At 35.1% G+C, this 24,275-nt stretch overlaps 1 protein-coding gene across 1 annotated transcript in view; it reads right to left on the reverse strand.

Moving 5' to 3' along the window:
• LOC148952700 (lactosylceramide 4-alpha-galactosyltransferase-like) overlaps positions 1–23,410 on the reverse strand; it is a 99,868-nt gene extending 76,458 nt beyond the window's left edge. Inside the window, exon 1 of the mRNA XM_089087361.1 lies at positions 23,348–23,410. The gene's annotated coding sequence lies outside the window, so the exon portion shown is untranslated. The remainder of the gene's footprint in view (positions 1–23,347) is intronic.
• Between the last annotated feature and the right edge of the window lie 865 nt (positions 23,411–24,275).

Genomic DNA, 24,275 nt, shown 5'->3' on the forward strand with positions numbered 1-24,275 from the left:
TTGATTTATTTTTGCTCCTTTTTTGTTAAATGGACTTCTTTACTTTTCTTTGAAAAACAAATTTTGTGGAAAAAGTTTTTTTAATTAATTGTCTTGATAAAATGTACTTTTATTGACCTCAGATGGCTTAGTAGCGCAGTAAGTTGTTATTACTAGTAGTATTATCATGTTTTTGCAAGCCTTTCTTACTATACATTCAACATTTTCAGATATTTTCATGATAAAACGTACCCATTAGCATACTCAATTCAAACATCACATTAACCCATTCGAACAACAGATTTTATTTTCACTGTCCTCGGTGCTTTAACAGTAAACAATAAGTCGGTGTGGGAGGATCTTACTCTAACTCAACCGACAAATCATCGACAAATCAAATAAAATCATCGACAAAGCGAGAAAAAAACATGATAAAAATCAAAGTATGTTTACAGAAAATTTACGCTTGAACAATTATTCGTATCGAGAGAGAGAACATGATGAATTATTTGATGAAAAATTGATTCAAATGATGAATTATTTGATTCAAAAGATGAAACGTATATTGAACCTGCAGGTGACACCCCATTTTTTAATATCCCTACGCTGACTTCCTCTTCCGATAAACTTTCTTCTTTGGCACAGTGACAAACTATCTGCCTTCATTTCAATTAATAACTCTAATTATTTATTTTTTTCAAACTCATCTTAAAAATAAAACTTCACCTCATTAGTACTTACAGTGCTTGATGTTTCACACCCATAATCGTCTCACTAGTTGATTTCTAAGGATTTCTAAGGATTGTTCTGAATTTCTTTATTACAATTCTTTTCTTGACATCTACATCTTTATTATCGATCAATTTCTCAGTCATCGATCATCTTTAATCATTCTTAAACAATACCTGTTGGGACCTTTAGCCCCTTTTGTTTCAGAAAAATGTCCTTTTTATAAATTTAACTGCATTTATGTTAAATATCTAAATCCCGGGAAAGCTTTTATTACGATACGTCTGAAGAATCCACTAATTAGCGAGTGTCTGAAAAAGCCAGTTTAGCGATGACTCATAGAGCTTAAATTTACGGCTTGAAAAGCTTTAAATGATGCTGGGAGTCTAATTTGGTTCGGTCATTCATCGCCTTTGGTCAAAGGTGTGCACGCAGAAGGCACGTCTCAAAGTGTTTTATTAATTGTAAGAGTTTTTGGTTTTAGTTCCGTTTGAGAGTTCCGTTTTTGAGTCTGATATATGTGGTTGTGAATACATATAAGAAATCTTTCTTTATATCTTTGACCTATTTTACTTGGCCTAGGTAGGGTCGGCAACCTACAGACGGACTGAGATTAGATTAGCTTGGTATAGAAAAAGGATTGTATTTCCCAGAGATTTATCCCTGAGGGGTAATAGGGGAGTTTAATCTTTATGGTACCTGAGGCCAAATAGTGTGGCACACTGAACCAAGGGGAAAGTATACTTGCCAGAGAACCCTGACGGTTGTTTAAACCGCCAGAGACAGGAAAAGCAGAAATCCGTGGCACGTAGGAGTTACACTGGCTTTTGGGGTACCGCCAAATTACTCTGGTAGCATTAGAGGTTTTTCTCCCAATTTCAGTGGCGAAGGCCAGGCATCGTCACCCTCCCCCAATACTGGTGGCAGCGAGATGGGCCGTGCCTTGTTAAATAAATATAAAATAGAATAACATGAAATTAATGAGTTGAGTTTACAGTGGGAGAATCTCCGTATTGAAAAGTATTACAGGGTTTAAGGACAGATAAGATAACGTTGAAATTTGGGTCATTATTTGAGTGAATTGGGGGACTTAGATATAATTTTCAGTGACGACGGTTATAAGAGTATTGAAGATGGCAAATTAGGAGAATTTGTCAGTTTGTGTGCACATTGGACAAGGAAGGTGGGAGGCACCTGTCCTATTGAGTAATCTGCCTAGGAGGAGATTATATTTGGAGTACGAGTTTCTAGGGAGGATACGTGATTTATTTTACAGGGTAGTTCCCCTGTCTGAGTTTAGTCCAGCTAATTCACTAGTGGAATATTCGCGCAGTTTTTCAGTTTACTTTCTTTTCCAACCCTTGTTAATTCGTTTTTTGGAGATATATTTCACCCGCGTAAAATTGCTTGTTTTGAAAGAAGTCGTTATTCTCTAATGAAGTCTAGATATTCCGGTTATTTGCAAAATTGCTGAATCTCATTACACAGAGTTGATATAAACAATAGTAACTGCGCATCATAAATTTTGCGTGTGCCAATTGTTGAACTTGCCAAGATTGACTAATTGAATAAGAGATAATATAATCGGAAAGAAGTATACGCGGTAAAATGAGGGGGTACGAAATAAAGAAGGAAGAAATAATATGTGAAAAAAAACAAGACGAACTCACCCCTCAGAGGCTGTGCCAAATGAAGGGGAGTTGCGGGATAGAGATAGTACAGATATAGAACAAATGAATTCAGAAAATGAATTCAGAAGAATTAATGACGCATGGAATATTGAAATAATGTCGCACAGAGATAAGATTAACTCAAGACCGAGAAGCGCGATTGAAACCCATAGAAAAAGTAGGAAAATAGAAAGAAAGGCTAATATTGAGGCCTTTGAGAGAGAGCACCAAGAATATAAGGAAAAAATGCAGGCTGAGAAAGATGAAATTAGAAAGAATAGAAAAGAAGACGAAAGGTCTAGAGTAGCCTATAAAGAAAGAGACGATATGGATAGAGAACGATGAGATTCAGAAAATAGATTAAGAAGAAATAATGACAGACGGAATCAAAGTAGTCCGAGTAGAAGGGGCAGTGTTGAATCGAGATCCAGCAGGGGTTCACGAAAAAGTAGTCAAATAGGTATGACACAATATATATCAAATTTCATGAAGGAAGAGAGAATAGCCAGAGAACGAAAGGAAGAGGCTGATAGAATAGCCAGAGAACGAAAGAAGGAGAATGATAAAATAGCTAGAGAGAAAGAAGAAAATATCACCAAGAGTTTAAAAGAACCATGATAGGCCTAATAGAAGCCCGCTGGGGAATAACAGAAAGTGAGATTAAATCACAACTAACTTCTAGGCTGTCAGATAGCCATAATAATTAGTCTAAGAATAAACTGCGAGAAAATGAAAATTACCAAACATTAAACACTTTTTACGGGAAAATATACAACTTCGTTGACTACGGGGGGAGGTGGACCGGCCCATAAAACAAATTGGGAGGCTGTGTCACCCATTTGGAAAAATGAAATGCTTGATACTCAAAATATTGATAATCTGGTAAAATTAGATTCCTCGGAGCCTCCAGAAAATGGAAAACTTGAGAACACTTTTAATGAATATGAGACGCTAACAAGTACAGGCCAAAATGAAACACTGATTGTACCAAAAAAAATGAGACGAAATTTATTGTACGTGCTTTTCCTCGGAAAGTTCGAGAAATTTTAGTAGAATATGAAAAACCAAATGTCAGAGTTCAGTTCCCATTTGATGACGAAATATTTGTTTCTGCGGTAAGAATAAAGAAGACTAAAAGAGGGAAACAAGATATTAGGCAGAACTACAATAAAAAAAGGCAGTCAAAGATGAACACTGGAGTCCAATTCAGATCTCATAACGATTTATTTAATGCTACTACAAAAGAAAAGAAAACTAAGAGGGAGAAAAGAGATATTAAACGGAACTACAATAAAGGAAATGCAGTCAAAGATGATGGACACTAGAGTCCAATTCAAATTTAATTATGATTTATTTTGCGCGATGGAAAATATTGAGAAAAATGAAAAAGAACAAATAAATGCAAAAAAGAGACAAACTTTGGAGTTCAGCCTGCAGTGGCGAAAAATAAAAAATTATCTGGGCTATACCTAGCTAACATAAATAATAGGGGGGACAAAGAGGTCCAAGACCCACTGGGAAAATTACGAAATTACAATAACACGAAAAAACTTATGAGGGAGGAGAAGAACCATGACATATTAAGAGAAACTACAGATAAGCATGACATAGAATTGACTTGTCAACAACGAGTTACGGAAAGATTGGGAGATACTGAATTTTGGGTTGGATTGAAGAAAATTGGGAAGAAATCTGAGACTGGTTTTATCAACTCAAAAGAAGGTTTGTTCCTTTATGAGGGGGAGGAATCCCGGGAAGATCCTGCGGGAAGACGTGAAAGATAGCCTTTTTTCGCAATGCGCAACTTGCGGACAAGTTGTGATACCTTTACTGAAGCCATGTCTTTCCAGTCTTCAATTTCATCTTCATCCCTCATCGCCGGGCATTATTCATTCAATGGTTTTAGAGGATGAGACCCAGAAAAAACCGATTCATGGCTTGCTCAAAATTTTACTTCATTTCCCTGTACCCTTATCGTTGTCACTGGCCTTTATATTTTTGGCCTTAGATTATTTGAAATTATGCCAAGAGGCAATTTACAGTTTAATTGAGATGAGGGTTTGTTTCCACAGATGTAGATAATTTCGGAGACCACACTGCCTTTCCATGACGATAAATAAAAGTTCAAATAGGGATAAAATCCTTTTAATAGACAGTGTTTTTTATAACAGTGATAGAAATTCACAAAAATACCAGATATTTCGGTCACTTATACAGTGACCGTCATCAGTGGTAAAAGTTTTACCACTGATGACGGTCACTGTATATGTGACCGAAATATCTGGTATTTTTGTGAATTTCTATCACTGTTATAAAAAACACTGTCTATTAAAAGGATTTTATCCCTATTTGAACTTTTATTTATTTCCACAGATGGAAATTAAGAGGCTAGTGCAGCCAATTTTTCATGATGGCTGGCATAATCGAATGTGTCAGAAACTGATTCTCTGCTCCTCTCAAATGTAAATTCGTGAGAGCGAGAAAATTTGTATTTTTTGTGCTGAGTACTATCATTTTCTGCGAATCTTGGGAACTTCAATTTTTAAAACCTAATGTGGATGCCATACGATAGAGACCATGGTGGTTCTACGGTAGAGATGTGTGGATGACGACGAATCCTGAGCCAAGCGGTGGAAGTGCAGGCACTGGTGGAAGAAAGAAGAGAAGATACAAGTTTGGTGATTCTGAAGTTGGTGTTATTTATTTTATGTTTTCTGTTTTGTGCTCTGACCCATGGCGTGATGGCGGTCATTTTCTTAGGAGGGAGGTGTTGCGACCTTTGGCCCCTTTTGTTTCAGAAAAATGTCCTTTTTATAAATTTAACTTCAATTATATTAAATATCTAAATCCCGGAAAAACTTTTATTACGATACGTCTGAAGAATCCACTAATTAGCGAGTGTCTGAAAAAGCCAGTTTAGCGATGACTCATAGAGCTTAAATTTACGGCTTGAAAAGCTTTAAATGATGCTGGGAGTCTAATTTGATTCGGTCATTCATCGCCTTTGGTCAAAGTTGTGCACGCAGAAGGCACGTCTCAAAGTGTTTTATTAATTGTAAGAGTTTTTGGTTTTAGTTCCGTTTGAGAGTTCCGTTTTTGAGTCTGATATATGTGGTTGTGAATACATATAAGAAATCTTTCTTTATTTTGACCTATTTTACTTGGCCTAGGTAGGGTCGGCAACCTACAGACGGACTGAGATTAGATTAGCTTGGTATAGAAAAAGGATTGTATTTCCCAGAGATTTATCCCTGAGGGGTAATAGGGGAGTTTAATCTTTATGGTACCTGAGGCCAAATAGTGTGGCACACTGAACCAGGGGGAAAGTATACTTGCCAGAGAACCCTGACGGTTGTTTAAACCGCCAGAGACAGGAAAAGCAGAAATCCGTGGCACGTAGGAGTTACACTGGCTTTTGGGGTACCGCCAAATTACTCTGGTAGCATTAGAGGTTTTTCTCCCAATTTCAGTGGCGAAGGCCAGGCATCGTCACCCTCCCCCAATACTGGTGGCAGCGAGATGGGCCGTGCCTTGTTAAATAAATATAAAATAGAATAACATGAAATTAATGAGTTGAGTTTACAGTGGGAGAATCTCCGTATTGAAAAGTATTACAGGGTTTAAGGACAGATAAGATAACGTTGAAATTTGGGTCATTATTTGAGTGAATTGGGGGACTTAGATATAATTTCTCTGCCATATCGGACAAAGTCTATGTACTTGAGGATGGTGTGAAGGTACTACCACACGGTCATTATTTAATTTCAGACCGAGTTGAATGTATAGAGTACATAAAACAACTCGGTCTAGAAAAATTAACTTAAATTCACTAAATTGGGTGGGAGGGTTTTTTGGGTAATTAGGTGTTTTTTTAAATTCTTTTTTTTTTACTTGCAAACAATTTACAATGTGTGTGTGTGTGCAAGGCAGATCAACTTCCAGTATTTAATGACAGCCCCCGGTCCGGGCCCGCCGCAGCGGGCCCCGCTTCCGGCGCCCGGCGCTTCCCACCCCGGCCGCCGCAGCGGCCGCCCCCCCAGGGGGGGGGACCTAAAAATTTAAAATGTTGTAAGTAAAAGTGTATGATATTATTTCACAAGTGCATTAGTCCAATAAATGTTGTATTTTTTTTATAAATAAACAAAAAAAAAGTGTATTTATTTAAGTGTTTTCTTTTATAGTGGTTATGTAAATGTTGTATTTTTTTTTTATAAATAAATTAAAAAAAAGTGTATTTTTTTTTATTCATGTTGAATGTGCCTTTTTCAATGTAGTATTTTTTTAAAAGTATTGTAACCTTTTTTATGTATATAATAAAATAAAATATTATTCTTTATTCGTCTTCTTCTTCTTCTTCTAATTATTATTCTTGCACGGAGTAGTAGTAATAGGGAAATTATTTAGTCATTAGACAGCCATAGTCTACAGTTAGTTGTCCAGGTGAACTGTTGAAGGGAACATGCATCAATTTAAAACACAATTCAGATCTTGTCTGTGCGGACCGTAAATGTTCGAAATAAAAAAGCTCCTACTAAACATATTAAAAAACTGCGATGAAACGTTCTTGTAAAAGCCGAAAAAAAATCTTCCACTGTTATAGTATTTGACAAAATTCGAATAGTGAAATTAGAGCAATTTCTGTCTTAGCGGCTCTGGTACAGATGCAATTCATAAATGTACTTGATGTTTTCAGCATTATTTGACAAAACTCGTGATTTATCATTGACGATCTGGCTAAATCTATTGAATAATGGTCACATGAAATTCTACAGCTGTTTACTGTTTGCTCTCATCATGAACAGATTTCCGTAACTCTGGTTTTACACAATCTCTTTCATCAGAGCAGATGTATGCGAACACTTGCATTGAACTGCACCTATTATATCATCTACAAAATTGTCCGTGATTCTAGCTCGCTAATAGTTCTTAATAAACAGATATATCCAGGCGCCCCCAAATGCTTGCTCTCAGCATATAATCTTTCACCTAATAAAACTTGTGGACACATCCTATTGGATGTTAATCAAAATATACCCAATGATCTGCGTCTAGTCACAGATATTTTTGACAATAAAATTACAGTATATCTCCCCGTGAACACTAATGAGACTTATTAGTTATTATCATGATACTCAAAAAACTACATGAAAAAATAAATTTGTTTTCAGTTCTAAGTCCTTCAAGACTTCCGCTTAGGAGACGACTGCTCAAACCTTGTTTTTGAAATGAGTTTATTAGTCTAATATCCAAACTTTGCTTAAATTTGACTGAGGGAAAGGTTCAAGCGCTAGAAGTAGTTGAGTAGTAGGCAAAGCAGCATTATTCCAGTGTACACAAATTGGCTTCTCAGCAGAAAGGACATAATCTCAAAAGAATAAGACTTCTTTAGGCGGGCGGTAGTTTATTCACACTTTTACTACGAATAATTGCAGGACTTGTAAACAGTTTTCTCTAGACAGAGAATGGCAAAACCCTATAAATTGACTCCAATAGAACTCACCCTGTCGCCATTCAAGCACTTTGAGAAAGACCTGATTAAAGTTCGTGACAATGAGACTATCTAGGACAATAAAAAACTGATTTTACTTAAATGTGCAATTCAACAACATGGATGTCACAAGTCCTATCGGTCGAAGCTCACTGCTGCTGCTGCTGACTCCAAGACATAGCCATCTTCGCAGGATTCTGCTCTGTTCTGGAGCAACACAGAAGGAGGAATAATGTGACAAGTTTTAATTGTCATGTGTAAATATAAGGATAAACAATCATCTCGACAGAAGTAAATAACTCCTAGTAAATCACTTCGACATTGAAGACATACAAATTGAGAGCAATTGAGAAGGGAGAATCATACGGGACAATAGCCCTAATCTACTTGATTTAATCTATGACATGGTTACAAATCGTAAATGAATATTGTCATTTGAAAATAATATGTAAAACTTTCTAAATACAATAAGCTTATACAAAGTATTATTGTCAACAGACAATTTATAAAAAAATTAAATGAACCAGCATCATAATAATCATCATCAGAATGGACATCATAAAAATATAAACTTGAATAGGAAGATTTTAAATGAAAGCTGGTAAATACCAGCACACCGATGTTAGCTAAAAAAGAATGAAGACGCGTCAAGGCATCGTCACAAGTACCACAATCAACAGCTAGCATACACCAGAGTAGCGATCATTGAACAGTAAGTTTATTTTCAAAATGGCCAAAGTCATGAATGGTGTTCCTGAAAATATTGGCGAGGCGGGCGGTTCTAATCCCCTTACCAGCCTGTCCGAAGTCAAAGATTTTCACACAAAAAATGTTCGAGACTATTTGTAAAATGAATCTATAATCTACACAGAAAATATAGACTTCGTAACAATTAATATCGAAAAACGAAAGTCTTTTACCCATTTTATATAATGCAAACAGATATCCTGAATCTACATGAGCTTAAATGATATCATAAAACGCTACACAAATGAATCATACTTACAATCAGTGTTTATAGTTGCTAATCATATTCAATTCCATTGGGATCAAAGAGGAGTGTTGAAGTTGTTCAGGATTTAGAAACTATTTTTGAACAGGATTCATATAAAAAAATTCAAACGGATCATGGTAGTTAGTATTTTAATCCCCATGTTGCAAAAATACTAAAGAAATATAGTACACTGATCTATCATAGTCACAGTTCTATAAAGGCTGCACTAGCCGAACGATTGATAAGAACTATTCGACTTTTAATTTCAAGATATTGTACATTGAAAAATACATTGGATTTTATTCATGATCTTGGTAAAATCATGTTGATTTATAATCAACAACCTCATCAATCAATGTCCAACTCTATAGCAACGAAAGTTCATCAGTCTGATCATGATAAATTTGACACCTTTCTTAAACAATATTGCAATGAATCAGCTGTCAAGAAGATGAAAAATAAATTCAACGTTGGTGATACCGTTCGAATTAATAGAACAACTGATTTTTTTGAACAGGAGAATTATTTATGGTCCACAGAATTTTTTAAAGTGTTAGAAACCGTAGATGCTAAACCCATACCTTATCGTCAGAGTAATATCAATGATGATGAGATTCTCAGCAGCTTTTATGACTATGAACTACAAAAAGTTAAAAATGCTAGTGAAATCTATCAAGTTTAAATTATATTAAAGAAAAGTACTCACGTTTTTAAGAAACGATTACTTTTTATGTTTATAGTATAAAACTCTGATTTTGATTCTTTGATCAGTGTTGAAGATATTGACAATGCCCAATGATTTCTTTGTAACATTTATGTCCAACGTTTCCGATCCTCTCTACAATGACTTGAATATGACAAGTGATTTTTGGACAAAACTCTCCCCTGCCATCAAATTTGACGGTGCATATGAAGTGGCTCTTGTCGATTGTATTCTCAAAAATACCTATGATATTCTGAGAAAGGATCGTGCGTATGATATAAAAGTTATACCACTCGATTGGACTATGAAAGGGTTGAACTATATCGAATATGAATGGGTTGAAGCACTTAAATTTAGTGAATATCCTCATGCCAAATTAAAATATATTGAATATGATAATATGGGAGATTTGTGTCGTGCAATCAAAAGAAAAATCTTATATCGTAGGAATGTTAAATTCCACTTTAATTATTAATTGGAGCATGATAGGATTTATATTACCTCACCTCTTGACACTGAAATAATCATTCTCAATGATAATCTGATAGACGTTCTTGTTTTTAAACAGAATACGATCAATCGGAAAAATACTGACACCGTTTACTGGATGAATCAAGATATTTTTGCTGATTATCCACCTGGTTTTGCATCGGACTCTTGCATATTTTTATATGCATCCTTTGTGAAGACATCGAGAGTCGCTAATTCAAATACCCCCCTCCTAAATGTTCTTGAACGAAAAACAACTCATGAACTTGTTCATCACTATAATATAAAGCATCTTCAGTATGTTCCTGTAAACAATTCGTATTTGTAACTCTGTCATTTAACACTAAGAAGTGAATTCGGTGAACCTCTAGCAATAACAAAAGACTTAGCAGTGAATACATGTCAATTTCAACCCATTGTCAACGAGAATACTATCACCTAAAATGAAGAATAAGAGAATTCCATTTGTTTGTCCCAATACGGAGTGTTATGTTGGTGCTTTGAGTCCATGTCAAATAGGGAATGGATTGGACTACTACATGGGGCGTACTACAATGTCGGGCTATGGTCTTGGTAGTTGGTTTGCTAGGCTATTTCGTTCTTCACTACCCCTTGACAGAAAATATCTTGTACCTGCTGCGTCAAATTTTGCTGCCTCCACACTACAGGACTGGGGGTCGGGCAAGAATTTCAAGGAGAGTGTGATGGACAATATTAGATCTTCAGCAAGAGCCGTTGGTGAGCAACTAAAGACTCGACAAAATGGGGAGGGGTTGAAAAGGATGCGTTCGCGTCATTCACTCATCAGTCTCCACCCAGGCAGGAAGCAAAGGACATCAACAAGGACTTTGAGGAATAAAACAAGGAAGCCCAATAAGCAGAAGAAAAAGAAGAAAAAGAAAAAGATTGTTAGATCAAAGAAGGGCTTCTTCTCTTATGATGACTTATTTCTCTCTAAAGGAATCACATCCACCAATCTACTCCTCTATAAATATATACAATCCTGAAAATTTTGATTTCAGTGTCAGGTATGGCTGCTATGAATTGGATCACCCCCAACAACCCCTCTCGGAAAATATAAACTTTCAAATATTTCCCAATGAAGACTATTTCATTAACTGGTCGCCAAAATTTTATTATTTAAATTTTGTGGCGAAGAAAAATTCAGATAATAAAACTCCAAATGCTGGCGATGGTCTCTCCTATGAAAATTGTATTCTACACAACCTATTCAAAAAAATTAATGTATTTAGTAATGGAACATTGGTGAGCACTAGCAATAATCTATCCAACTATGTAAGCAGCATACAGTTTATGATGATGACGCCAAAAGCATACAGGGTGCTGAGAGCAAAATCATTAGGCTTTGAATATCGATCAGGTGTTGATAGTGCTGGTTATTTTACTACATCAGTGACCAAATGGAGTAAGCTGGTTGGAAAATTTAACCATGATATATTCAAGATACCAAAATGGTTAAATCACACTATTTAGATCGACATCAATTTGCATCTGGCACAAACAAAGTCCAGTCTGAGAAAAACACTTCCAACGCATACGTTACAAATTTCGTACCAAAATCTGCAAAACTCTACGTCCGAAAACAACAGGTTTTGAGCTCTGTTGTATTGGCAGTGGAAAAGCCAATCGCAAATGCTAACATCATTAAACTTCTTGTCCCACATAGAACCACCAGTCAACGTTACATTGCCATCAACTTTTGTAGCTATAGCGATTCATTATTTATCAATGGAGAAATATCATCAAAATTGGCTTTGGCCTTTGTGAAGAGTGGTAGTACTGTTGGATCCTGGACTGAATCCCTCCATGATTTTAATTTTTTTGATCTATCTATTCTCGTGTGCAAAGTGAATGGTATTCTACTGTACACTCTATCATTTGACAAAAAATCCTATATAATACTGTACGAGTTGACCATGCAATCCCTAGATCATGATTCTCAATTATTTGAAAATGGATTAATCTAGTCAGTCTTTTCAAAAAATCACGGGGTTATTATTTTGGATTTGTCTTGCACACAGGACATGACCATAGTACGAAAAGGAACTGTACGTTTAGAGTGTACATTTGCCAATGCTCTTACTGATAGTATCACTCTAATATCACTGAGTTAATTTGAAACCTATTGGGAAATCACGCCTGACGGCAGTGTTCTGCTAGACCTAGCACCATGAACACAAACCACATAATCAACGGATTTAGTATGGATCCATACATGTCCCGGTACAAGTCCTATTGTATACCTTCGGACTTCCTTTAAAAAGCTCCAAGTGTTAACAACACCTTAATCATTGTTAAGAGTAGTCCATTGACTTTGAAGACCGGTCACTGCCTATGTATCTTTCAAACAGCGAAGAATATTACATTTTTTGATCATCTTGGGCAATTATGTAAACTCCGAACTCTCTGTATACCCAAACTTATTGAAAGTAGGGAAAAAAGCATTGTTCAAAATCAACAAAGACTACAGAATTTAACTACTAAGACATGTGGGTTTCATGTACTACTCTTTTTCATGTTCAGGTGTCGTGGCTACACCTACAAGTAGTTTCTCGACATCTACGTTGACTTACCTCGATTTAAAGACTTTCTATTGGAGAATATACTTACAAGTGTATTTAATATTTATTTTAGTGACATAATAATTAAATGTTCTAAAGTTGTATGTTAAATTGTTTATTAATAAAAAAAAAATTTATATACATGAGAAAATAACTTTTTTACTTTTTAGATTTCATCCACTACTAGGTGTTTGTCGACAATGACGGGGGTAGATAGATTATCTGAACTCACTGTGCACTGATCCTGATGTACTGCAATGTCAGGGTCACATTTTCTACAGCAAAGTGTTACTGTGCTCTTGTCACATCTCTTTGTCTAGTACATGATACTATTCTCATTCATTCTATAGAATTCACATGTTTCAACTTGCTTATTTGAAGCAATTTCACAAACAGTGTCCTCAAGTGTCGAATCCCATTCCGTCACAGCCAAATAAAAATCAGTGGGCTTATAATCATAACACCCAGTGTATTCACAACGATGAATAAGAAACCATATTCTTTTGTTGTTCCAAGAGTTGAATCGTTGACCCGGTTCCTCCTCCCAGAACAATCTAAAATCACGACGATACCAATCTCGTAGCAATAAACTAAAATCACGGTCAGGATTCTTTCCAATCATACCGGGGTACTTATTTTCCCGCTGATTACATTTATCATAATGACAATTGGAGCATAGGTGACCTCTAGGATGAGAGTCACACACCTCTTCAAGACAGGAATTACAACCTTTAATTTGTACAGCATATCCTCTATGTAGTTTACATGGGTTGCATAATCTACACTTTTCATCATACTCCTCAATCATTGTGCAATTCTCACATGATGATGGCCAGCTGCCCAGTGTGTACATACATAACGGACATGTATGGAACATTTTGTCATGTGTTGACACTCTCACTATCATAATGAAACTGAGCTAGCAACAACAAAAATTGTCTGAGAGAGAGAGAGAGGAGTAAATCTCCTTGAGCACCATCTTTCTCATGAAAATAGTCCTAAATTTCATAACTAATGTTTAAAAGCATATCCACAATATCATTTTGCCGTGTCGTGATCAATATATCAATAAATTGTGTAAATGCATTTGTACCACGATGTTGAAGCTTCATACAATAGTCTAATGATAAATAATCACTTTTTAATATATAATCAAGCATTCCCCGATAAAATTTCTTCCTTTTAATGGACAACTCCAGAAAATCATCGTCTAGAATCAAATGTTTTTCCATAAGAACTATATTCCTCATGATTCGATCTTTCTTGAATCAATCCAATTTTTAAAGTTCTAACTTTCTCATAACTAACTGCAGACTAATCATAATTTCTCTTTGTACTCTATAAAATATACGCTAGTCTACTATAGAAAGAAAAAATACCATTGATTTAGAAACATTTTTATTGAACATAATTACAATAATAATAATCACTGATGCATTTTGTTCTCATCAATATATTTCGATATGACATCTAATGCTGACCGAAGTTTATTTATATGGAGAATATTCACTTTTCCAGCAAAACATAGTTGCTCCTCCTCCTTAAACTTGCTTAAAGATATCACGTCTCTCGCATAAATAATGTCCCATTCAACACATGGTCTACAGCAAGCGGTTATTTCCACGGCTTCATTAGGTACTTGTATATTATTGCTGCCGCTGCTCTCGGTTCCGTCATTAATCTTCAATACTGTAAATTCACCACTAATTTTTTCCTCCACTAAGATCCTCTAAAATATACTCTTCTCCCACTGAAATCAAGTCTAGAACTAACAAGAACTACATTGAAAAGGACTCCTTATATCCGAATCCAAATACCAATCAAGTTAGTGTGACCACCGCTTTCTCTCTATGTTTGACCTCCAAAAAAAATGGGTGATACCTCAGAAAACCTGTCTGATAAGGTAAGTATCGTTCGTAGTAATAGGTGACTGGCCCTGGTAACCCAATGTACCGGTTAAACTACACACATATCCATGTGTAATTCAATGTAGATCCAGTGGTACTAGATGCCTTACTACTCTAGTGCCCTTTATAAGTGATACAAAAAAATTAAGGGCAGCTAGCCCCCCTCCCATGCTCATTTTTTCCCAAAGTCACCCTATCAAAATTTTGAGATAACCATTTTGTTCAGGATGGTCAAAAATATAATAGCTATGTCTTTTAGGATGACTTAATCCCCCAAAGTCTCTGGGGGAGGGCTGAAAGTTATGAGCTTTACCAAATGTTTACATATAGTATTGGTTATTGGGAAGTATACAGACGTTTTCAGGGGGATTTCTTCTGTTAGTGGGGGGGTGGGTCGGGGAGTAAGTGGTAGGATCTTTCCATAGAAGTAGTTTTCATGGGGGAAGGGACATCGCTATGAAGGGGGCGCCGGATTTCCCAGCATTATTAAAGAAAAAGATCAGAAATTAAATTTTAAAAAACAAGTTTTTCAACTAAAAGTAAAGAGCAGGATTAAAATTTAAAACGAACAGAAATTATTACGTATATGATGGTTTCGTCCCCTTAGTCAATGGCTCACTCTCTAAGCCAAAGATTTTTTAGTACTTTCATAAGATCTGTCTATTCTAATTAATGGCCTTTGTGATTAAGTTGTCATTTTTAAAGAATTGGAACAAAATTCGAACTTTAGCGTAAAGAGCGAGATATTGACTAGGGGGTGAACTCGAAAATATACGTATTCAAAATATATGAATATAGAAGTTCGTTACGTAAGTTAATTCGCAAGTTACGTATAATTATTACTAATAAAGACGTTTGTAAATAAAATTAAATAATTTTCTAGAAAGCCATTTAACCAAATAAAAGTAAAATTAATATGCAAATTTGGTTTTAATTGTTCATGTACGGTGAGCCAAAATCAAAACCTGCATTAATTTAAAAACGTTCAGAAATTAAATTAAAAAAAGTGTTCTACTGAAAGTAAGGAGCAACGTTAAAACTTAAAACAAACGGAAATTATTCCGCATATGAAAGGGGGTGTCCCCTCCGCCACGCCGCGCTCTGTACGATCAAGTTTGACTTTGTCGCACACCTTTATTTTTTAAAACAATAAAAAACCTTAGCATAAAGAGCAAGGCGTTGAGGAGGGGACAGCCCCTTTCATATACGGAATTATTTCTGTTCGTTTTATGTTTTAATGTCACTTCTTACTTTCAGTTAAAAAAAAACTTGTTTTTTTATCTAATCAAACAGTTCGTTGTAACGAACTGTAAGTAAGTAGCGACCCGGCTCAATGGTAACCGAAACTCTAAAAAACGGAATTTTGATACCAATAGATACATCAAAAGAATCAGATTTTAATTCTGATTTCAAATATATAAGTATCATCAAGTTTAATTATAACCTATCAAAAGTTACGCGCCTGAGAAAATTTGACTGATTTTCGAAAAAAGGGGGAAAGACCCCCTAAAAGTTATAGAACCTTAATGAAAATCACATCCTCATTTTCAGCGTATCAGAGAACCCTACTGTAGAGGTTTCAAGCTCCTATTTACAAAAATATAGAATTTTCCATTTTTTGCCAGAACAAAGATCACGGGTGCGTGTTTATTTTTTTTTTTGTTGTTTTTTTTGTTGTTTTTTTTCAGGGGTGATCGTATCGACCTATTGGTACTAGAATATCGTGGGAGGGCTCATTGGAACGGAAATTAAAAGTTCTAGTGCCCTTTTTAGGTGACCAAAAAAAATGGAGGGCAACTCGGCCCCCTCCCATGCTCATTTTTTTCCCAAAGTCATCTGATCAAAATTGTGAGATAACCATTTTGTTCGGTATGGTCGAAAACATTGTAACTATGTCTTTTAGGATGACTTAATCCCTCGAAGCCCCCAGGGCGAGGTCTGAAAATTATGAACTTTACCCAATGTTAACATATTATTGGGACCCGGCTCAATGGTAACCAAAACTCTAGAAAACGGTATTTTGATACAAATAGATACATCAAAAGAATCGGATTTTAATGCTGATTTCAAATATATAAGTTTCATCAAGTTTAATCCTAGCCATCAAAAGTTACGCGCCTGAGAAAATTTGGCTGATTTTCAAAAAAAGGGGGAAAGATCCCCTAAAAGTTATAGAACCTGAATGAAAATCACACCATCATATTTCGCGTATCAGAGAACCCTACTGTAGAGGTTTCAAGCTCCTATCTACAAAAATGTGGAATTTTGCATTTTTGGCCAGACGAAAGATTACGGGTGCATGTTTTTTTTGTTTTTTTTTTCAGGGGTGATCTTATCGACCCAGTGGTCCTAGAATATCGTGGGAGGGCTCATTGGAATGGAAATTAAAAGTTCTAGTGCCCTTTTTAAGTGACCATCAAAATTTTGAGATAGCCATTTTGTTCAGCATGTTTAAAAATATTATAAGTATGTCTTTTAGGATGACTTAATCCCCAAAGTTCCCGGGAGGAGGGCTGAAAGTTATAAACTTTACCCAATGTTAACATATAGTATTGGTTATTGGGAAGTATACAGTACAGACGTTTTCAGGGGAGATTTTTCCTGGTAGTGGGGGGGGGGGGCAGGGATGTACGCAGTGGGGGGCTTCCGGGCCCGGGCCCCCCCCCCGAAATCTCACGATTTTTTTCATTTTCCCATAATTTTCTGATTTTTCTCACAGAATAATGGGTTTGAAGGATTTGCCACCCCCTGAAAGAAATTGGGCCCCCCCCGAAACAAATTACTGCGTACGTGCCTGAGGTTGGAGGTTATGCAGGAGGATCTTTCCATGAAGGAGGTTTTCATGGGGGAAGGGACATTGCTATGAAGGGGACGCCGGATATCCCAGCATTATTTCCCAGCATTATTTAAAAAAAGATCAGAAATTTAATATAAAACAACAAGTTTTTCAACCGCAACAGCAGCAACATCGAAACTTTAAACGAAGAGAAAATATTACATATATGATTGGGTTCACCCCCTAGTAGATACCTCACTCTTTAAGCCAGAGATTTTTTAGTACTTTCATAAGATCTATTTATTCTAATTAACCGCCTTTGTGATTAAGCGGTCATTTTTAAAGAATTGGAACAAAATTCGAACTTTCCCTTAAAGAGCAAGGTATTGACTAGGGGGAAAACCCCCTAATATATGTATTAAAAATATATGAATATAGAAGTTTGTTACGTAAGTTAATTCGTAAGTTAGGTATATTTATTACTAATAAAAACGTTCGTAAATAAAATGAAACAAGTTTCGAGAAAGCCATTTAACCAAATAAAAGTAAATTAATATGAAAACTCTGTTTTAATTATTCATGTACTGTGAGCCAAGATCAAAACCTGCATTTATTTAAAAACGTTCAAAAATTAAATAAAAAAAACAAGTTTTTTTAACTGAAAGTAAGAAGCAACATTAAAACTTAAAACAAATAGAAATTATTCCATATATGAAAGAGGCTATCCCCTCCGCTATGCCTCGCTCTTTCCACTAAAGTTTGACTTTGTCACAACTTTATTTTTTTTTAAACAATAAACAACTTTAGCGTAAAGATTGAGGTGTTAAGGTGAGGACAGCCCCTTTCATATACAGAATAATTTCTGTTGGTTTTAAGTTTTAATGTCGCTCCTTACTTTCAGTTAAAAAAACTTGTTTTTTTTTATTTAATAATAGTAAGAAGCAACTTAAATGTGTTTAATGAATACAGAGAGAACTTAAGTTGGAAATTAATTTACAGTTTTATTGTAACACTGAATTTATATAATAATTTTATATATTTATATATATTTTCTAACCATAGTATTGAAATCCATCAATTTCCTAAGAGCCTTTTCACTAAATATCAACATCAGATCTCTCATAACTCTCATTACCGATCTATTCCAGTATGCCAATCTTGTAGTAGATGGTTACTCCAGCTGAAGAACAGTTATGCCAGTGGCTTTCTGAACATTAATTAAACAAAAAAAATTTTTTTAACTGAAAGTAAGAAGCGACATTAAAACTTAAAACGAACAGAAATTATTCGTATATGAAAGGGGCTATCCCCTCCTCAACGCCTCGCTCTTTACGCTAAAGTTAGACCCTTTCTCATAACTTTTTTTTAACAATAAAAAACTTAGACCCTTTCTCATAACTTTTTTTTAACAATAAAAAACTTTAGCGTAAAGAGCGAGGCGTTGAGGAGAGGACAGTCCCTTTCATATACGGAATAATAAATGTTCGTTTTAAGTTTTAATGTTGCTCCTTACTTTCAGTTGAAAAAAACATGTTTTTTTTATTTAATTTTTGAATGTTTTTGAATTAATGCAGGTTTTTATTTTGGCTCGCCGTACATGAATAATTAAAAAAAAATTTTCATATTCATTTTACTCTTATTTGGTTAAAAGCTTTCTCAAAAGTTGTTTGATTTTATTTACAAACGTTTTTATTAGTAATAAATATACGTAACTTACGAATTAACTTACGTAATAAACTTCTATATTCATATATTTTTAATACGTATATTAGGAGGTTCACCCCCTAGTTAATACCTTGCTCTTTACGCTGAAGTTCGAATTTTGTTCCAATTCTTTAAAAATGACCCCTTAATCACAAAGGCCATTAATTAGAATAAATAGCTCTTATGAAAGAACTAAAAAATCTTTGGCTTAAAGAGCGAAATATTGACTAAGGGGCAGACCCAATCAAATATGTAATAATTTGTGTTCGTCTTAAGTTTTGATGTTGCTCCTTACTATCATTTGAAAAAACTTTTTTTTATTTAATTTCTGGTTGTATTTTTAATAATGCTGGGAAATCTGGCGCCCCCTTCACAGCAATGTCCCTTCCTCCCTTGAAAACTTCCTCCATGGAAAGATCCTCCCACATAAACACGGCCCCCTCCCCCCACAACCAGAAAAATCCCCCCTGGAAACGTCTGTATACTTCCCAATAACCAATGCTATATGTAAACATTGGGTAAAGTTCATAACTTTCAGCCCTTCTTTTGGGGACTTTGGGGGATTAAGTTATCCTTAAAGACATAGTTATTATATTTTCGACCATGCTGAAAAAGTTGGCTATCTCAAAATTTTGATGGGGTTACTTTGGAAAAAAAATGAGCATGATCGGGGGCTTAGTTGCCCTCCATTTTTTTGTCACTTAAAAAGGGCACTAGAACTTTTAATTTCCGTTAGAATGAGCCCTCTTACGATGTTGTAGGACCAATGGGTCGACACCATAACCGCTGGGAAAAAAAACAACAAACAAACAAATAAACACGCATCAGTGATCTTTCTTCTGGCAAAAAAAAAATTCCACATTTTTGCAGATAGGAGCTTGAAACCTCTACATCAGGGTTCTTTGATACGCTGAATCTGATGGTGTGATTTTCATTAAGGTTCTGTGACTTTTAAGGGGTGTTTCCTCTTTTTTTCGAAAATTGAACAAATATTCTGAAGCGCATAACTTTTGATAGGATTAAACTTGAGGAAATTTATATATTTGAAATAAGCATTGAAATCTGGTTCTTTTGATGTATATATTGGTATCAAAATTCCGTTTTTTAGAGTTTTGGTTACTATTGAGCCAGATCGCTCCTTACTTACAGTTTGTTACCACAAACTGTTTGACAAACAGTTGGTAGTGTGTACTGCTATTGTTGATAAAACAATACAGCTCTGGAAGAGTGGCGAAAAAAGATGTCACTCATCTCAAGTTCTGAATGGAAACAGCCAAAACAAGGTTGAGTCTATGAGGATAGCAATTAATATAAACTGCATGCGGTGCAATTGATATTATACGCACTTGCCCACCTGAAAATTGGCTGCTCGTGACACTGCCCTGGTATTTTCAAAGAAAAATGTTAAAAACAATAAATTTCCACCTCCCTCTGGATGTTCAAAATTAAATTCCTCTCCCCAATCGTAAATTTCCTTAAACTAACACCAATTGATAGGTTTAAGTTTTTCTTTCAATGCTCAGGTTGTTCTTGTGTAGCTCTTATTTGTTAAGTTTTTCTCCTTTTCTTACCCTTTTTTATAAGTTGGTTTAAGCTAAGCTTAACCCCCCCCCCCTTGTTAATAAAACCTTCTGTTTGTGAAGTCAAAATATTTGGCCTTTGATTGTTGGTACAATTTATTTTTAACTGTCTGAGTAACAAATATTTTCCTTTTGCATATTCTTGTTTTGTTATGATTAATTAAAAAAAACTTTTTCCACAAAATAAGTTTTTCAAAGAAAAGTAAAGAACTCCATTAAACAAAAAATGAGCAAAAATAAAATCAAATAATCTACCAATCGTGAAACTTCCACAAATCAGCATCAATAAATAAATGAAACCCAAAACAAACAGAAATTACAATAAATAACTGAGTAAAACTCAGTAATTTTCAGTAAAGTGAAAAAGTGAAAAAAATTTCTTTGAGCTGAAAGACTTGTTTTTTTATTTAATTTCTGATTGATTTTTAAATAAGGCTGGGAAATCTAGCACCCGCTTCATGAAATATCTCTTCTCCCATGAAAAATTTGTCCATGGAAATATCCTCCCACGTAACCACCTCACCCCCCCACCAGAAAAAATCCCCCGGAAAATGTCTATATACTTCCCAATAACCAATACTATATGTAAACAATGGACAAAGCTCATAACTTGCAGCCCTTTCCCTGGGGACTGTGGGGGATTAAGCCGTCCTCAAAGACATAGTTATTAGATTTTTCTACTATTCTGAAGAAAACGGTTATCTCAAAATTTTGATCCAGTGACTTTGGGGAAAAAAATGAGCATGGGAGGGGGCCTAGTTTCCCTCTAGTTTCCAATTCTTTGGTCACTTAAATAGGGCACTTGAACTTTTAATATCCATTCAAATGAGCCCTCTTGCTACATTCTAGGACCACTGAGTCAATACTATCACCCCTGGGAAAAAAACAAAAAAAAAACAAATAAAAACGCATCTGTGATCTTTGTTCTGGCAAAAAATACAAAATTACACACTTTTGAAGATAGGAGCTTGAAAACCCTTCAATACAGTTATCTGATACGCTGAAGATGATGGTGTGATTTTCATTAAGATTCTACTACTTTTGGGGGGTGTTTTCTCCTTTTTTCAAAAATGTAGCAAATTTTCACAGGCTCTTAACTTTTGATGGGTAAAACTAAACTTGATGAAACTTATATATTTAAAATCAACATAAAAATACAATTCTTTTGATGTATCTATTGGTATCAAAATTCCTTTTTTTTTAGAGTTTTGGTTATTACTAAGCCTGGCCACTCCTTACTTACAGTTTGTTGCCACAAACTGTTTGATAATACTTCTATGGCAACTAGGAATGCAAAAAGTCTGCTGCTGTAGGCTACAAAATAGTGTTTTATTTACCAAGTCCAGAAACAAAGCAGACCTGAGTCACACACAACCCAGAAAAGAGTCAGAACAGATTACAAACAGTCTCAAAGAAATATAGAGTACATAATACGTATATATGGAGGGGATCACTGCTCCAGAATCACATAACCGACATGTATAGTTTAATTACAGATCCTGGGCCCAATTACTTTATTGTAATGAAAGCTGGTCACCACGGCTGTAACAACAAGGCAATAAAAATATTTCGTGATACATAAAAAAAAAGAATAATAAAAAATATGTTTAGGAATGAAACCCACTATATACTGTTGTGAAGTACAATTATATTAGAAACAGTTTTATTTTAATTGAAAACACTTTTTCACATAATCTTCATTTTTCAAACTTCAAATCAAATCGACAGAAATTTTGACAACTGATTTGGGGCCCCTCCTAAAATCAGGGTGGGGTTATAGCCCCAGCCCGCCCCTCCCCCCCCTAAATGACACCCCTATATACAATGTATTTTTGACGTGGCACCTTTAAATTAAGTGTTGTTTTCTTAGACCACACTGCCATTCTAAGACAAACAAATAAACTTTCAAATGGGGATAAATCCAATTATTTAGACAGTGAAAAAAAAGATACAAAAGTCCAGATATTTTGGTGGCATATACAGTGACCTTCTTCAGTAGAAATACTAAAATGATAAAATTGAAACTTGCACATTTATATACAACAAAATAAATAGCTTTTTGGGTCATTCCTAAAATAATAAACTTCCGGATTATTCACTAGATTATTTTCAGAGAGAGTTCATTGATAAAGTTTATTCAAAGTTCATGAAGTAAATCCTAAACCTAACATAGCCTAACCTAACCCCAACCCCTCATATGCAAATATATAGCCCAAATTATACAAATACAATGCATTCTGTCCAAGTCAAATACATTGTATCGTCCATCACTTGTTTTTGTAGCTATGAAACTGGTTTTCTGAGACCTAACCTAAGCGTAATTCTTGATTATGTTTCCAATAACCAACAAGTACTATTAGTCTAATTATTTATATATTTAAATTAAACTTTGATGTAATTTTGAATAGTTAGGAATTGAAAATCAAATAGTTTTTGTATTTGCAAGGTTTGATTCTCATTTCAAAACAACCACTAAAAAACCATGTTCTTACTTAGTATATTTAGCGAAATCCTATGTAACCTAATCAGTGGCGGATCCCGGGGGGAGGGGAGAGGGGGGCGCGTGCCCCCCTAACGTAGTCTAAAGTAGAGTAATTTACTTAATAAACGCAAGTTTGCGTTAATTAAACTTGCTCCTAATCCATGTTTATCAGATCAACCTATCCCCCCCCTCCCCCCTTTAAGAAAATCCTGGATCTGCCCCTGAACCTATTAGTATTGCGCTTTGAAATCTGACTTTATTTACTTGATTCAAATTGTTCCATTCATTTTAGGCTTGTGTTACTTTTAAAAATTCAGCGTTTAAAAACTGCCATTGCCGATATTTAAAAAAAAAGGCAGATCATGCAGAAAAAAAATGAGGCGGAAAGACAAAAATACCAAATAATATAGTCAAAAACCAATTAAACTTAGATTTAAAAAATAAAAAACAAAAATTTAATAGAGCTATATTGAAAAGGAAGAAGTAAGGATTTGTTTATTTGAATAGCTCTTTTGAAATGGGAATTAGGCCTTACAATTACGCTTTTTGAGTAATTCGGGTTTTGAGTCCGTCGGTTTTTGAGTGCTCACAAGAGACTACACATTTTATTTTTTTCTTCCTTCTGACGCCTGGGGCCTAAAGGCAAGCGAGTAAATCTTATTAGAAAGATCGCAAATGGATACTATGTTTCAGTAAAAATGTCGAATCGTCAAGGCCTCATCGTATTTATCTTTTTTGGTCTCAAAGCTGGGATATCTAGTCAAATTAATTAATTTCTAGGAGGGATTTTAGGAAGAATATCATATTGAGTTTAGGAAAAGGGGGCAGGCCATTCGTCTTCAGTTCTCAGAAAATCTTGATACGCCACGTTTTGCTCCATTGTTCCATAAGCTCTTTTGCTGGAAAGTGTACATAATGTAACTGTAAAAATGTTTATTAGAAACATGTGTGGAAGCTCCAAAGAAGGTTTGCGTTCAAACCCCGGTATGTTTCAAGAATTGAAACAATTGAAGAATTGAATCAAGAATTGAACGAAAAAAAGCAAAGAAAACGTTGTACCTTAAAAAAAGTGTACACAAATTAGGTAGGTAGCTAAATAATAGTTACGCAGTAAGCTAAGTGGAACTGATTACTTATTTTTTTAAAATTACCATAAACATTTTTCCATCACAATTACCATCGCATTTTCAAT

The sequence above is a fragment of the Artemia sp. Qi Xiang Cuo genome, chromosome 4 (genome assembly GCF_049724085.1).
Source record: "Artemia sp. Qi Xiang Cuo chromosome 4, ASM4972408v1, whole genome shotgun sequence".
NCBI lineage: Eukaryota > Metazoa > Arthropoda > Branchiopoda > Anostraca > Artemiidae > Artemia > Artemia sp. Qi Xiang Cuo.